Source organism: Somniosus microcephalus, chromosome 7 (assembly GCF_052327205.1).
Source record: "Somniosus microcephalus isolate GS21.2 chromosome 7, FLI_Smic_1.0, whole genome shotgun sequence".
Classification (NCBI taxonomy): Eukaryota; Metazoa; Chordata; class Chondrichthyes; order Squaliformes; family Somniosidae; genus Somniosus; species Somniosus microcephalus.
In genome coordinates, this window is record NC_140993.1 from 13,397,467 (window position 1) to 13,413,002 (window position 15,536).

Below are 15,536 nucleotides of genomic sequence, written 5' to 3' on the forward strand. Positions count from 1 at the left end.
TCCATTCACGTGTAAGTGAATTTTTAACGGCGTGATAAGTACTAATTACTGCCAAACAACCTCTCTGGCACTGAAAATTCACTTTTACAAGTGCGGAGTCTCATTCCTTCAGATTTTAATTATTGTTGGAGATTTAAATTATTTTTTAAAAACTTTTTCTTTGTCTCTTTTATCTCTCTCTCTTAAACCCATATTTCTTTCCCTCTCTTTATTTCGCTTTCTGTACATGATTTTACATTGAATTAAATACTCTAACTCACACTTCCTGGTTTGGATTCTGCGTGTCTTCAGTAAGGAGTCTTCAATCTGATTGGTTGAGGAGACCAGCTATTGCTTTCCCTGTTCACACAGGTCCCAGATCCCCTGTAGAGGGCGCAGTACTGAAATGACTCTCAAATTACCGTAAATTGCCACGCAAAAGCCCACTAAAGTGCCGTTCATTTACCACTGACCGCAAAATCTGGGCCATTATTCTTACCCGCAGTGAAATTCCTGGTTCGGTGTCAGCCAGTGGCTCGGTGGGTAGCACTCTCGCCTCTGAGTCAGAAGGTTGTGGGTTCAAGTACCCACTCCAGAGACTCGAGCATAAAAATCTAGGCTGACACTCCCAGTGCAGTATAGAAACATAGAAAAATAGGAGCAGGAGTCGGTCATTCGGCCCTTCGAGCCTGCTCCGCCATTCAACATGATCATGGCTGATCCTCTATCTCAATACCATATTCCCGCTCTCTCCCCATACCCCTTGATGCCTTGTGTCCAGAAATCCATCAATCTCCTTCTTAAATATATTCAGTGACTTGGCCTCCACAGCTTCCTGTGGTAGAGAATTCCACAGGTTCACCACCCTCTGAGTGAAGAAATTTCTCCTCATCTCAGTCCTAAATGTCCTACCCTGTATCCTGAGACTGCGACCCCTCGTTCTAGACCCCCCAGCCAGGGGAAACATCCTCCCTGCATCCAGTCTGTCTAGCCCTGTCAGAATTTTATAATTTTCAATGAGATCCCCTCTCATTCTTCTAAACTCTAGTGAATACAGGCCTAGTCAACCCAATCTCTCCTCATACGACAGTCCTGCCATCCCAGGAATCAGTCTGGTGAACCTTCGCTGCACTCCCTCTATGGCAAGTATATCCTTTATTAGGTAAGGAGACCAAAACTGCACACAATACTCCAGGTGTGGTCTCACCAAGGCCCTGTACAACTGTAGTAAGACATCCTTGCTCCTGTACTCAAATCCTCTTGCAATGAAAGCCAACATACCATTTGCCTTCCTAACTGCTTGCTGCACCTGCATGTTTGCTTTCAGTGACTGGTGTACAAGGACACCCAGGTCCCTTTGTACGTCAACATTTCCCAATCTAGCACTATTTAAATAATACTCTACCTTTCTGTTTTTCCTACTGAAGTGGATAGTTTCACATTTATCCATGTTATACTGCATCTGCCATGTATTTGCCCACTCACTCAACTTGTCTCAATCACCTTGAAGCCTCTTTGCATCCTCCTCACAACTCACAATCCCACCTAGTTTCGTGTGGTCAGCAAACTTGGAAATATTACATTAGGTTCCCTCATCCAAATCATTGATATATATTGTGAATAGCTGGGGCCCAAGCACTGATCCCTGCGGTACCCCACTAGTCACCACCTGCCACCTCGAAAAAGACCCATTTATTCCTACTCTCTGTTTCCTGTCTGTTAACCAATTTTCAATCCATGCCAGTATATTACCCCCAATCCCATGTGCTTTAATTTTGCACACTAACCTCTTATGTGGGACTTTATCAAAGGCCTTCTGAAAATCCAAATACACCACATCCACTGGTTCTCCTTTATCTATTCTACAAGTTACATCCTCAAAAAACTCCAGTAGGTTAGTCAAACATGATTTCCCTTTCATAAATCCATGTTGACTTTGTCTAATCCCGTTGATAGTTTCTAAGTGTCCTGTTATCACATCCTTTATAATAGACTAGCATTTTCCCTACTACTGATGTTAGGCTAACCGGTCTGTAGTTCCCTGTTTTCTCTCTCCCTCCTTTTTTAAATAGTGGGGTTACATTTGCCACCCTCCAATCTGCAGGAACTGTTCCATAATCTATAGAATTTTGGAAGATGACAACCAATGCATCCACTATTTCCATGGCTACCTCTTTTAGTACCCTGGGATGCAGATTATCAGGCCCTGGGATTTATCAGCTTTCAGTCCCATTAATTTCTCCAGCACTATTTTTTTTACTGATACTAATTTCCTTTATTTCCTCCTTCTCACTAGACCCTTGGTTCCCTAGCATTTCTGGGAAGTTATTTGTGTCCTCTACCATGGAGACAGAACCAAAGTATTTGTTTAATTGCTCTGCCATTTCCTTGTTCCCCATTATAAATTCTCCCATTTCTGACTGTAAGGGACCTACATTTGTCTTCACTAATCTTTTTCTTTTTACATACTTGTAGAAGCTTTTACAATCCGCTTTTATATTCCTTGCAAGTTTACTCTCATACTCTATTTTTCCCCTCTTAAAATCAATCTCTTGGTTCTTTTTTGCTGAACTCTAAACTGTTCCCAATCCTCAGGCTTGCTACTTTTTCTGGCAAATTTATATGACTCCTCTTTGGATCTAATACTATCCTTAAAGGGCGTGCTGCACTGTCAGAGGAGCCGTTTTTCGGATGAGACGTTAAACTGAGGCCCCGTCTGCGCACTCAGGTGGACGTAAAAGATCCCGTGGCACTATTTAAGAAGAGCAGGGAGTTCTCCCCGGTGTCCTGGGGCCAATATTTATCCCTCAATCAACATCACTAAAACAGATTATCTGTTCATTATCACATTGCTGAGACATCCTGAGGTTGTGAAAGCTGCTATATAAATGCAAGTCTTCCTTCCTTCCTGACTCAAGCACCACCTTGTCTCCCCCTCTCCCCAGACCCTCCTTGCCTCAGTCTCTCTCTCTCTCTCTCTCTCCTAAGAACATAAGAAATAGGAGCAGGAGTCGGCCATACGGCCCCTCGAGCCTGCTCCGCCATTCAGTAAGATCATGGCTGATCATCGACCTCAACTCCACTTTCCCGCCCGATCTCAATATACCTCGATTCCCCTAGAGTCCAAAAATCCACACACACTGAAACTCAACCAGTTAACTCCAGATACATCAGTAATCTTCCTGATCTGTATGGCTCAGTACGGAATCTGTCCGACAGTGAAAGAAAGACTTGCATTTCTATAGCGCCTTTCACTACTTCAGGACGTCCCAAAGCACTTTACAGCCAATGAAGTACTTTCTGAAGTGGAGTCACTGTTGTAATGTAGGAAACGCGGCAGCCAATTTGCGCACAGCAAGCTCCCACAAACAGCAATGTGATAATGACCAGAGAATCTGTTTTTTTTTTTTTAAAGTGGTGTTGATTAAGGGATAAATATTGGCCAGGACACCAGGAAGAACTCCCCTGCTCTTCTTCGAAATAGTGGCCGTGGGATCTTTTATGTCCACCTGAGAGAGCAGGCGAGGCCTCAGTTTAACGTCTCATCCGAAAGACGGGAGGGGAAGAGAGAGGCAGACTGGGGCATGGGGACCAGCATTTTCTGCAGAGCCGGGAGCAGCATCAAGTGGCCGAAAAATTCCTCCACGATTTTTTCTCAAATCCTTCCACGGCCTCACCCCTCCTTCCTATCTCTCTAATCTCCTCCGGCCCTGCAATCCTCCGAGATCTCTGCGCTCCTCCAAATCTGGCCTCACGCTCACCCCCGATTTCCATCGCTCCACCATTGGCGGCCGTGCCTTCAGCCGCCTGGGCCCCAAGCTCTGGAATTCCCTCCCTAAACCTCTCCGCCTCTCTCTACCTCTCTCTCCGCCTTTAAGACGCGCCTTAAAACTGACCTCTTTGACCAAGCTTTTGGTCCTAATATCTCCTTATGTGGCTCGGTGTCAAAATTTTGTTTGATAATCGCTCCTGTGAAGCGCCCTGGGACGTTTTACTACGTTAAAGGCGCTGTATAAATACAGGTTGTTGTTGTTGAAAACAGGCCCAGACTATTTTCCAGGCCGAGGTTGCAGCTCTTTCAGCATAGATTGTGCCTCAGTGATCAATAGGTTTACGTGCGAGTTGCCATAACTGGACCAGGTCACAATGTCAGGTTGCATTTCCTTCATCTCGCCTCTTTTGTCTCAGGATTAGTTGATTTGTTAAGACTCAGCAGTGGAGCAGTTGATGCCAACACATTCCAGCCCCGGAGTGGTTCACCATTAGAACGGAGACATTGCTCGGATTCCAATTCTACAGCATATAGGAAAGGAACGCAGCAACAGGTCTATATCTGAACCTCCCATCGTCCATCTCGCTCTCTCTCTCTCTCTTCTACGAACATAGGAACAGGAGGAGATCATTCTTATCTCAGTCTACCCGCCTTGGTTCCGTAACCCTTTCATTACTTTACCCAACAAAAATCTATCAATTGCAGTTTTGAAATTTTCAATTGACCCCCAGCCTCAACAGCTTTTTGGGGAGACAGTTCCAGATTTCCACTCCCCTTTGTGTGAAGAAGTGCTTCCTGACATCACCCCTGAACGGCCTGGCTCTAATTTTAAGGTGATGCCCCCTTGTTCTGGACTCCCCCCACCAGAGGAAATAGTTTCTCTCTCTCTACCCGAGCAACTCCTTTAATCATCTTAAACACCTCAAAAAAGATGGCTGACTGTGAGATATGATAAAAGACAATAAAGGGGGGGAAAACTCGGTATCGACCATTTTGGGGCGCTAACTGTCACAAATCTCATCATCAAGAAACTACCTATGAAATAACACTGGACGGCCAGCTGGTGGCGCCGTCCAAGGAGTATAAATACTCGGATGTTGGCCCCAGCTTGCCAGGGACATTTTGTAAGACAGGAACTAGTGAAGTACAACTAGACCTCCATGTTCTGAAACAAGTTGATTAAAGCCTTGCTTTATGCTCAAACCAAGTGTGTAGTGAGTTTTATTACGTCACTAACCTCAGCCCTGCTGATCGCGAAATTGAGTTCTAGCGCCCCAAGAGGGAAGTGGAGTGCTAAATCAAGCGCTGCACACTTCTATTAGGGCGCTAACGTCGCAGAGCGGGGCGCTACCTTCAGAGCGCTAATCGAGTTCCAGCGCTGTCACTTAGAGAGTCCTTAGACAGACTGGCACCTTCCAGTTCAATTGAACCTCCCCTTTAAGAACTGGAAGGCGCCAGTCTGTCGGAGGACTCTCAGTCTGATCATTGCTGCTTGTGAGCTGGGGCCTGCAAGGAGCTGCAAGCCTTCATTCAAGCAGCTGACGGCTGATCAGAGGCCCAGGGAGAGAGAGAGCGCTCGCCGGTTCAGCGGCCACGCCTCGGAGGCTCTGGTCACGGCCGTGGAACGCCGACGGGCTGTGCTCTTCCCGGACACTGGCAGGAGGCCATTGCCACAGGCCTTTAAGTGGATGTGGAGGGAGGTGGGCCAGCACGTGTCAGCCAGAAGTGCGATCCCCAGAACTCCCACCCAGTGCCGGAAGAAATTCAACGACCTCACTCGGGTGGTCAGGGTGAGTAGATGCTTCAAAAACCTCTACATGCCACCTTCTCAACCTCACTCTGTGCACACACTGCCACATCCCCAACACTCGTCCACCAACTATGCCCACCTACTAAAAGTGACATCCACATCTCACGCCTTGTAACAGCCATTCAACTATGGTGGGCACATCTGCCAAACACACAGCTGCACACTCACTCACACGCTTTCCTATTTCTTGCAGGCCAAGCTTGCTTGCAACAGGAGGGAGCAGCTCCGAACGGGAGACGGTGAGGCAGACCTGCACCCGCTTCCAGGCCTGGAGGAGCGAGTGGGCAGCATCATTGCCACCCAGGTCGTGGGTGCTGTGGCCGTCTTGTTTGTCTTTTAATACTCCTGTGAAGCCTCGTGGGACATTTTACTACGTTAAAGGCGCTATATAAATACAAGTTGTTGCTGTTGCTGCTGTACAGCAGAGAAGATTAAGAGGAGATTTAATAGAGGTGTTCAAAATCATGAGGGGTTTTGATCGAGTAAATAAGGAGAAACTGTTTCCACTGGCAGGAAGGTCGGTAACCAGAGGACACAGATTTAAGGTGATTGGCAAAATAACCAGAGGAGGAGATGAGGAGAATATTTTAATATGCAGCGAGTTGTTGTGATCTGGAATGTGCTGCCTGAAAGGGCGGTGGAAGCAGATTCAATAGTAACTTTCAAATGGCAGGAATGACGTATGAGGAGAGATTGTGTTGATTGGGCTTGTACTCGCTGGAGTTTAGAAGAATGAGAGGGGGTCTCATTGAAACTTATAAAATTCTAACAGGACTAGACAGACTAGATGCAGGAAGGATGTTCCCGATGGCGGGGGAGTCCAGAACCAGGGATCACAGTCTAAGGATAAGGGGTAAGCCATTTAGGACAGAGATGAGGAGGAATTTCTTCACCCAGAGAGTGGTGAACCTGTGGAATTCTTTACCACAGAAGGCAGTGGAGGCCAATTCATTAAATATATTCAGGAAGGAGTTAGATATATTTCTCAAGGCTAAAGGGATCAAGGGATATGGGGAGAAAGCAGGGACAGGTTACTGAGTTTGGATGATCAGCCCTGATCGCATTGAATGGCGGAGCAGGCTCGAGGGGCCGAATGGCCTACTCCTGCTCCTATCTTCTATGTTTCTAAAAGGGGAATTGGATAAATACTCGAAGGGGGAAAATTTGCAGAGCTGTGGGACTAATTGGAAAGGTCTTTCAAAGAGCCGGCACAGGAATGATGGGCTGAATGGCCTCCTTCTGCGCTGTGTGATTCTATCACCTAGTCATTACTTCTCTTATCTAATCTACTCCTACTTTTACTCTGGTAAAGGTGCTAAAAAGACAAGCTGTTAGCGACTCAGTTTACTTGAGTGAGCCAGTTGTGCAACTTAGAGTCATAATGGCACAGAAGGAGGCCATTCGGTCCATCGAGTCCATGCCGGTTCTCTGTAGAGCAATCCAGTCAGTCCCCTTCCCCCGCTCTATCCCCGTAGCCCTGCAAGTTTATTTCCCTCAAGTGCCTATCCAGTCTCCCCTTGAAAACATCGAGTGTCTCCGCTTCCACCACTTCCGTCGGCAGCGAGTTCCAGGTCCTCACCACTCGCTGCGTAAAAAAGTTTTCCCTCACGTCCCCCCTGTATCTCTTGCCCAAAACCTTAAATCTGTGTCCCCTAGTCCTTGTACCATCAATTAGTGGGAACAGCCTTTCCCCGTCTAGCCTATCCAAACCCGTCCTAATCTTGTACACCTCGATCAAATCACCCCTCAACCTCCTTTGCTCTAATGAAAACAAATCCAGCTTCTCCAACCTGTCCTTGTAGCTAAGATCCCCCATCCCCGGAACCATTCTGGTAAATCTCCTCCGCACCCTCTCAAGTGCCTTCACATCCTTGCTAAAGTGTGGTGACCAGAACTGGACGCAATACTCCAGTTGTGGCCTAATCAGCGCTTTATAAAGGTTCAGCATAACTTCTCTACTTTTATATGATGCTTGTGGCATGATGCAGAATTAATCCTCTTACGACATTAACTTACTGAAATCCCCCATTGCCTTTGGACCCTTCAGACGGAGAGTTTCCAGTTAAAATAATTTCGCTTCATCCAACAGGTCACATAATCCTGAAAAGAATTTGACATTTGATACTTTGTGGAATTACTCTGGCACAACGAGGGTTCACTGAACTGTGCACAAATATCCATGTAATCATTAGTCAATGTGTTCTAATTAAAATTTTCCATGCATCGAAGTGATGTTGACCTGATTTTTTTTTTTGGAGGGGCGACCTTGGTTGGATATTTCCAGTCAAACACAGAGCAGGTCGTTTGACGAGTCATTAAAAATCTTGCTTCCTTCAAGATCAGTTTCTTCCTGGTTCTAAAGTCCCTCCAAGACCTTCAACCCTTACCCTTAGTGACCCCGCTCTTAGTTTGAAAATTCACGTCCTTGTCTTCAAATCTCTCCGTGACCTCGCTCTTCCCCCTCTGTGTAATTGTGTAAAAGTGTCAGCCGTGGCTCAGTGGGCAGCATCCTCGCCTCTGAGTGAAGAAGGTCGTGGGTTCAAGTCCCACTCCAGAGACTTGAGCACGAAAATCTAGGCCGACACTCCCAGTGCAGTGCTGAGGGAGTGCTGCACTGTCGCAGGGGCAGTGCTGAGAGAGTGCCGCACTGTCGGAGGTGCCGTCTTTCGGATGAGACGTTAAACCGAGGACCCGTCTGTTATGTTCATTAATAACTAGACATTCTTATTATGAACACAGCTAGCTTCTAGCTAGACATTTATTCAGTACACGTTCTCTAGGTACAGCATCTGTAGAGATTCAGCATGTGTGCTTCTGTGTGCAGGCTTCCATCTTGACTACTGCCTTCTGGGTAGCCTAGTGCATCATGGGTAGTGTAGTCTTACACACATACAACTAAATATACAGCTCTATACAGCTCTACGGCTCCATCTAGTGTACCACTCCAGAATGACATGTTATTGATCATTACACTGTCTGCTCTCTCAGGTGGACGTAAAAGATCCCATGGCCACTATTTCAGAGAAGAGCAGGGGACCTCTCCCCGGTGTCCTGGCCAATATTTCTCCTTCAACTAACATAACAAAGGCAGGTCATTATCACATTGCGTTTGTGGGAGCTTGCTATGCGCAAATTGGCTGCCGTGTTTCCCACATTACAACAGTGACCGCACTTCAAATGTACTTCATTGGCTGTAAAGCGCTTTGAGACGTCCGGTGGCCGTGAAAGGCGCTATATAACCTCCGCCAGTCCTACAACCCTCTGAGATCTCTGCGCTCCTCTAATTCTGGCCTATTCAGCATCCCTGATTTCCATCGCCCCACCATTGGCGGCCGTGCCTTCAGCTGCCTGGGCCCTAAGCTCTGGAATTCCCTCCCTAAACCTCTCCGCCTCTCTCTCCTCCTTTAAGGCGCTCCTTAAAACCTACCTCTTTGACCAAGCTTTTGCTCACCTGCCCTAATATCTCATGTGGCTCGGTGTGAAGTTTAGTTTGATAACACCGTGGGACGCTTTACTACGGTAAAGGCGCTATACAAGTGCAACTTGTTGTTGTTGTACCTCTCCTACATAGAATGGACAGAACAGAAACAGACCATTCGGCCCAACTGGTCTGTGCCGGTGTTTATGCTGCACACGAGCCTCCTCCCACCCCTCTTCATCTCACCCTATCAACACATCCTTCTATTCCTTTCTCCCTCATGTGTTTATCCAGCTTCCCCTTAAATGCATCGATACTATTCGCCTCAACCACTCTCTGTGGGAGCGAGTTCCACATTCTCACCACTCTCTGGGTAAAGAAGTTTCTCCTGAATTCCCGACTGGATTTATTAGTGACTATTTCATATTTTTCAGCCCCTAGTTTTCGACCTTACAAGTTGAAACATCTTCTCCAAGTCTACCCTATCAAACTATCATAAGCTTAAAAACCTCGATCAGGTCAGCCCCCTCAGTCTTGTCTTTTCTAGAGAAAAAAACCAAGAGCCCCAAAGCCTGTTCAATTTTTCCTGATGGGTATAACCTCTCAGTTCTGGTATCGTCCTCGTAAAACTTTTTCGCACCCTCTCCAGCGCCTCCATATCCTTTTTATATAAAATGGTGACCAGAACTGTGCACGCAGTAGTCCAGGTGTGGTCTAACCACGGTCCTATACATGTTTAACACAACTTCTCTGCTAATTAAGTCACCGGCTCGTGTGGCTTCACTGTGACAGTTCAAAAAGGAGCTTTTGTTGTCAAAAGAACCAGGAGGGGAGAGGAGGAGAAATGTTTTATTTACACAGCGAGTTGTTGTGATCTGGAACGCGCTGCCTGAAAGGGCGGTGGAAGCAGATTCAATAGTAACTTTCAAAAGGGGAATTGAAGGAGTGGGGAAATTTGCAGGGCTGTGGGGAAAAAGCAGGGGGGGGGGGGTGGGACTAATTGGAGAGCTCTTTCAAAGAGCCGGCACAGGCACGACGGGCCGAATGGCCTCCTCCTGCGCTGTATCATTCTATGGTTAGCTCAACGGGAAAAAAGAGCTCGTTACGTGAGGAAAACCAGTTATCGATAAAGGACAAAGTCAATTAAATTCTCCGGATACGGAGTTGCATTTTAACTTTGGTATAAATTATGAAACGCGCAATTGTGCGGATTGTCGGGTAGAAGGCCGAAGGAAATGTATAAAAATCAACTGTTTGTAACGAGTATTTGGATGGGTAAAGGCTTAAGATGCGGAGCCACTTTATAGAGAACAGTTGTAACCCACGGTGAACAGGAATGTGACCTTAGCGTTATCAAGAGTTCGAAATTAAGCATAAAATTATGAGGGGTCTGGATAGAGTGGATAGGAAGGACCTATTTCCCTTAGCAGAGAGGTCAATAACCAGGGGGCATAGATTTAAAGTAATTGGTAGAAGGATTAGAGGGGAGTTGAGGAGAACTTTTTTCATCCAGAGGGTGGTGGGGGTCTGGAACTCACTGCCTGAAAGGGTGGGAGAGGCAGAAACCCTCATCGCATTTACAAAGTACTTGGATGTGCACTTGAAGTGCCGTAACCTACAGGGCTACGGACCAAGAGCTGGGAAGTGGGATTAGGCTGGATAGCTCTTTGTCGGCTGGTGCGGACACGATGGGCCGAATGGCCTCCTTCTGTGCCGTAAATTTCTGCGATTCTTCTATGACTCGCTGCAGAAGTTCCCAACGACACAACTTGGGTCGTCGACAGTTGAATCTTTGCCCATTTGGCGCGGCTTTGACAACTGAGCTTTAAGCTGCACGTATGCAACATTTCTCACAGAACAAGCAGCAATCTGGACACAGCTTCCACAAGGTATCAACACAGTCTCTTCTGAAGAGAGGGTTTCTGCCAATTATGTGGTTCCCTTGGCAATCCTGGACATAAAAGAGAAATCCTGACTTGACACTGATTGAAGAAAATTAAGCAAAGCTGGTTGTCAGGCAGTGTTCGGATGTTCCCAGTACGCAGTTCTTAATATTTAGCAATTACACTTGCTATTGAGACAGAACTGTAATTGTTAGGGTTGTTAATAAGGATGCGCGGTGGTTTCCCGTGGGGTTCAATAGATCCTGGGAACTTACATATTCCGTGTTATTAACACACCGCCTGTCATTGCATGAATCTTTACCAGACTGTCTCTTATACAATCGGACAATGAATAAAAAAAAACTTTATTCACCAGAGAGTACCATCACAGAACATAGGAACAGGAGGAGGGCATTCAGCCCCTCCAGCCTGTTCCACCATTCAATGGGATCAAGGCTGATCTGCGACCTAACTCCATAGACCCGCCTTTGCCCCATTTCCCTTAATACCTTTGGTTAACACAAAGCTATCAATTTCCGCTTTAAAGTTAACAATGGATCTAGCATCAATTGCCGCTTGCGGAAGAGAGTTCCAAACTTAGAATCACACAGCGCAGAAGGAGGCCATTCGGCCCATCGTGCCAGTGCAGGCTCTTTGAAAGAGCTCTCCAATTAGTCAAGAGTTTCTCTTATTTATTTTATACATAGAGCCATTTTAAAATGAGTGAGAGTATTGCTTCTGATGCTCTCAAGTCCGATTTATGTCTAAAGCTTGACAAATCTGACTCGGCCTACAGTCCATATGATCACTGCAGCACATTCAACTTAACTTTTGTTAAGACACTGGCTTGGTCAAGCCTGTGCGTGAAAGGAAACGGTTCGTTTTGTAGCGCTCACTAACAGGTGAAAGGTTGTGTCACAGGAATGGCATAGAATGTGCAGCACAGAAACAGGCCATTCGGCCCCACTGGTCCTTGTTCCACACGAGCCTCCTCCCACTCTATGTACTTCATCTCACCCTTATCAGCATAACCTCTATTCCTTTCTACCTCATCCACTCAGCCCCACTGGTCCGTGCCGGTGTTTCTGCTCCACACGAGCCTCCTCCCACCCCTCTTCCTCTCCCCCTATCACCATATCCTTCTATTCCTTTCTCCCTCATGTGTTTATCCAGCTTCCCCTTAAATGCGTCGAGACTATTCGCCTCAACCACTCCCTGTGGTAGCGAGTTCCACATTCTCACCACTCTCTGGGTAAAGACGTTTCTCCTGAATTCCCCATTGGATTTATTATATTTATGTCCCCTAGTTCTGGTCTCCCCTACAAGCAGAAACATTTTCTCGATGTCTACCCTATCGAACCCTTTCACAATTTGAAAGCCCTCGATCAGGTCACCCCTCGGCCTTCCCTTTTCTAGAGAAAAGAGCCTCAGCCTGTTCAGAATTCCCGCCAGGTGAAACCCCTCAGTTCTGGTATCACCCTTGTAAATCATTTTTTTGCACCTTCTCCAGTGCCTCGATACCCCTTTTGTAATATGGAGACCAGAGCCGTGCCCCGTGCTCCAAGTGCGGTCTGACCAAGGTATATGGAGACCAGAACCGTGCCCCGTGCTCCGAGTGCGGTCTGACCAAGGTATATGGAGGCCAGAGCTGTGCCCCATGCTCCGAGTGCGGTCTGACCAAGGTATATGGTGACCAGAGCCGTGCCCCATGCTCCAAGTGCGGTCTGACCAAGGTATATGGTGACCAGGACCGTGCGCCGTGCTCCAAGTGCGGTCTAACCAAGGTATATGGTGACCAGGACCGTGCCCCATGCTCCAAGTGCAGTCTGACCAAGGTATATGGAGACCAGGACCGTGCCCCATGCTCCAAGTGCGGTCTGAGCAAGGTATATGGAGACCAGGACCATGCGCCATGCTCCAAATGCGGTCTGACCAAGGTATATGGAGACCAGGACCGTGCCCCGTGCTCCAAGTGCGGTCTGACCAAGGTATATGGAGACCAGGACCGTGCCCCATGCTCCAAGTGCGGTCTGAGCAAGGTATATGGAGACCAGGACCGTGCCCCGTGCTCCAAGTGCGGTCTGACCAAGGTATATGGAGACCAGGACCATGCGCCATGCTCCAAGTGCGGTCTGACCAAGGTATATGGAGACCAGGACCGTGCTCCAAGTGCGGTCTGACCAAGGTATATGGAGACCAGGACCATGCGCCATGCTCCAAATGCGGTCTGACCAAGGTATATGGAGACCAGGACCGTGCCCCGTGCTCCAAGTGCGGTCTGACCAAGGTATATGGTGACCAGGACCGTGCCCCATGCTCCAAGTGCGGTCTGACCAAGGTATATGGTGACCAGGACCGTGCGCCGTGCTCCAAGTGCGGTCTGACCAAGGTATATGGAGACCAGAGCCGTGCCCCGTGCTCCAAGTGCGGTCTGACCAAGGTATATGGAGACCAGGACCGTGCGCCATGCTCCAGGTGCGGTCTAACCAAGGTATATGGAGACCAGGACCGTGCGCCGTGCTCCGAGTGCGGTCTGACCAACGATCAACTCAACTTCTCAGCTTTTCAACGCTAACCCTCTCGAAATGAACCCCAGGGCATTCTTCGCATGATGGGCCGAATGGCCTCCTTCTGTGCTTTAGGAACCTATAAATTTTACAAGATGTTGTTTTTATTCCTCCGCAGCATCAGTGAAATAAATGACAATTACTCTGTGCGTTTCTTTGTTCTTCTGGTGGCTGACATCAACCCAACCATTCAATACATTACTAAATTGTAATACATTGCGAACTGTGTATATTCTGACACACATATCAGACTATAATCAAGATTTAAAACAATGGTAATGTTTAAGTCTCCTGATTCGTACTTCAATGGTCCCACCCCATCAGTATAAATGTACCTGTATGCGTTGTTGAGGTGGTACCAATTATCAGTTTACTTCTCGAGAATGGATTGGCTTGCAATGATTAGTCTGAGGAAGAGATAAACTCTGATCCTCTGCACAAATCAACAGGGCTTAGTTAAGCTGGAGAAACGGCTCCCATTAGGACTTTTCAAGGACATTGAATTAGCATAATTCTGTGAGCCAGGTCAAAGAATAACCCTCTGTGCTCGCTGACCTACATTGGTTCCCGGTCTGGCAATGCCTCGATTTTAAAATTCTCATCCTTGTTTTCAAATCCCTCCATGGCCTCGCCCCCCCTCCTCATCTCTGGAACCTCCTCCAGCCCTACAACCCTCCGAGATCTCTGCGCTCCTTCAATTCTGGTCTCTTGCCCATCCCCGATTTCCTTCGCTCCGCCATTGGCGGCCGTGCCTTCAGCTGCCTGGGCCCCGAGCTCTGGAATTCCCTCCCTAAACCTCTCCGCCTCTCTCTCCTCCTTTAAGACGCTCCTTAAAACCTACCTCTTTGACCAAGCTTTTGGTCACCTGCCCTAATATCTCCTTATGTGGCTCGGTGTCAAACTTTGTTTGATAATCGCTCCCGAGAAGCGCCTTGGAACGTTTTACTACATTAAAGGCGCTGTGCAAACACAAGCTGTTGTTGCTATCACGGACTAATTACACTCCTGACACAGTGCAAGCAGTTCCGACAATGATGATGGAAAGTGAAAGAAGCGGAACTCTACAAAATGAATATTTCTTCTTCAGTGGTGCTCGTGAGGATAAGTTGTAGTCTTTTGAGTTTGGGTTCAAGATGCATTTTTGCGGCAGGGTAACGGGGTCTTTCATCTGCATGTTGCGATGTTACGCCTAACCTGGGAATGTTTGACGTTGGCACTGGATGAGAAGAGTGGAAAGAACGTGCTGCTGGGTGAAATTTATCTTGGGATCCCTGCGCTCCTCCAGTTCTGGCCTCTCACAAATCCCCGATTTTCAATCGCTCCACCGCTGCCGACACTTGAGCACAAAATCTGGGCTGGGGACGCTGAGGGAGTGCCGCACTGTCGGAGGCACTGTCTTTCGGATGAGACGTTAAACCCAAGGCCCCTCTCAGGTGGACTTTAAAAGATCCCGCGGCCACTATTTCGAAGAAGAGCAGGGGGAGTTCTCCCCCAGTGTCCTGGGCCAATATTTATCCCTTAAATCAACATCACTAAAAACATGATCTGGTCATTATCACATTGCTGTGTGTGGGAGCTTGCTGTGCACAAATTGGCTGCCGCGTTTCCCACATTTCAACAGTGACTAGAGTACTTCATTGGCTGTAAAGCACTTTGGGACGTCCTGAGGGCCTTGTGCACTTAACCCGGAGCTAAAATGCGTCAAACTGAGACATCGAGAAAGGGGAAGAAAATCTTTTTTTTTTTTAAGTTTCAAAAGAGGTTCAAAATTCTAAAGATCGAGTAAGTGAGGAGAAACCGTGAGGGTCGGTAACCAGAGGTCACAGATCGAAAATAATTGGCAATAGAACCCGAGGGGGAGAATTTTTTTTCTATTTACGCAGCGAGTTGTTGCGATCTGGAACGCGCTGCCTGAAAGGGCGGTGGAAGCAGATTCAATAGTAACTTTCAAAAGGGAGAAAGAGTTGAAAAGGAAAAAGAAATTGCAGGGCTGTGGGGAAAGAGCAGGGGGACTAATTGGAGAGCTCTTTCAAAGAGCCGGCACAGGCACGACGGGCCGAATGGCCTCCTTCTGTGCTGCATCATTCTATGAAAAAGTAGAACGAGC

General features: G+C 47.4%; 1 protein-coding gene across 4 annotated transcripts in view; it reads right to left on the reverse strand.

Moving 5' to 3' along the window:
- Positions 1-15,536, reverse strand: part of LOC147114521 (carbohydrate sulfotransferase 9-like) — a 176,868-nt gene that overhangs the window by 4,409 nt on the left and 156,923 nt on the right. The gene's annotated exons all lie outside the window — the stretch shown is intronic.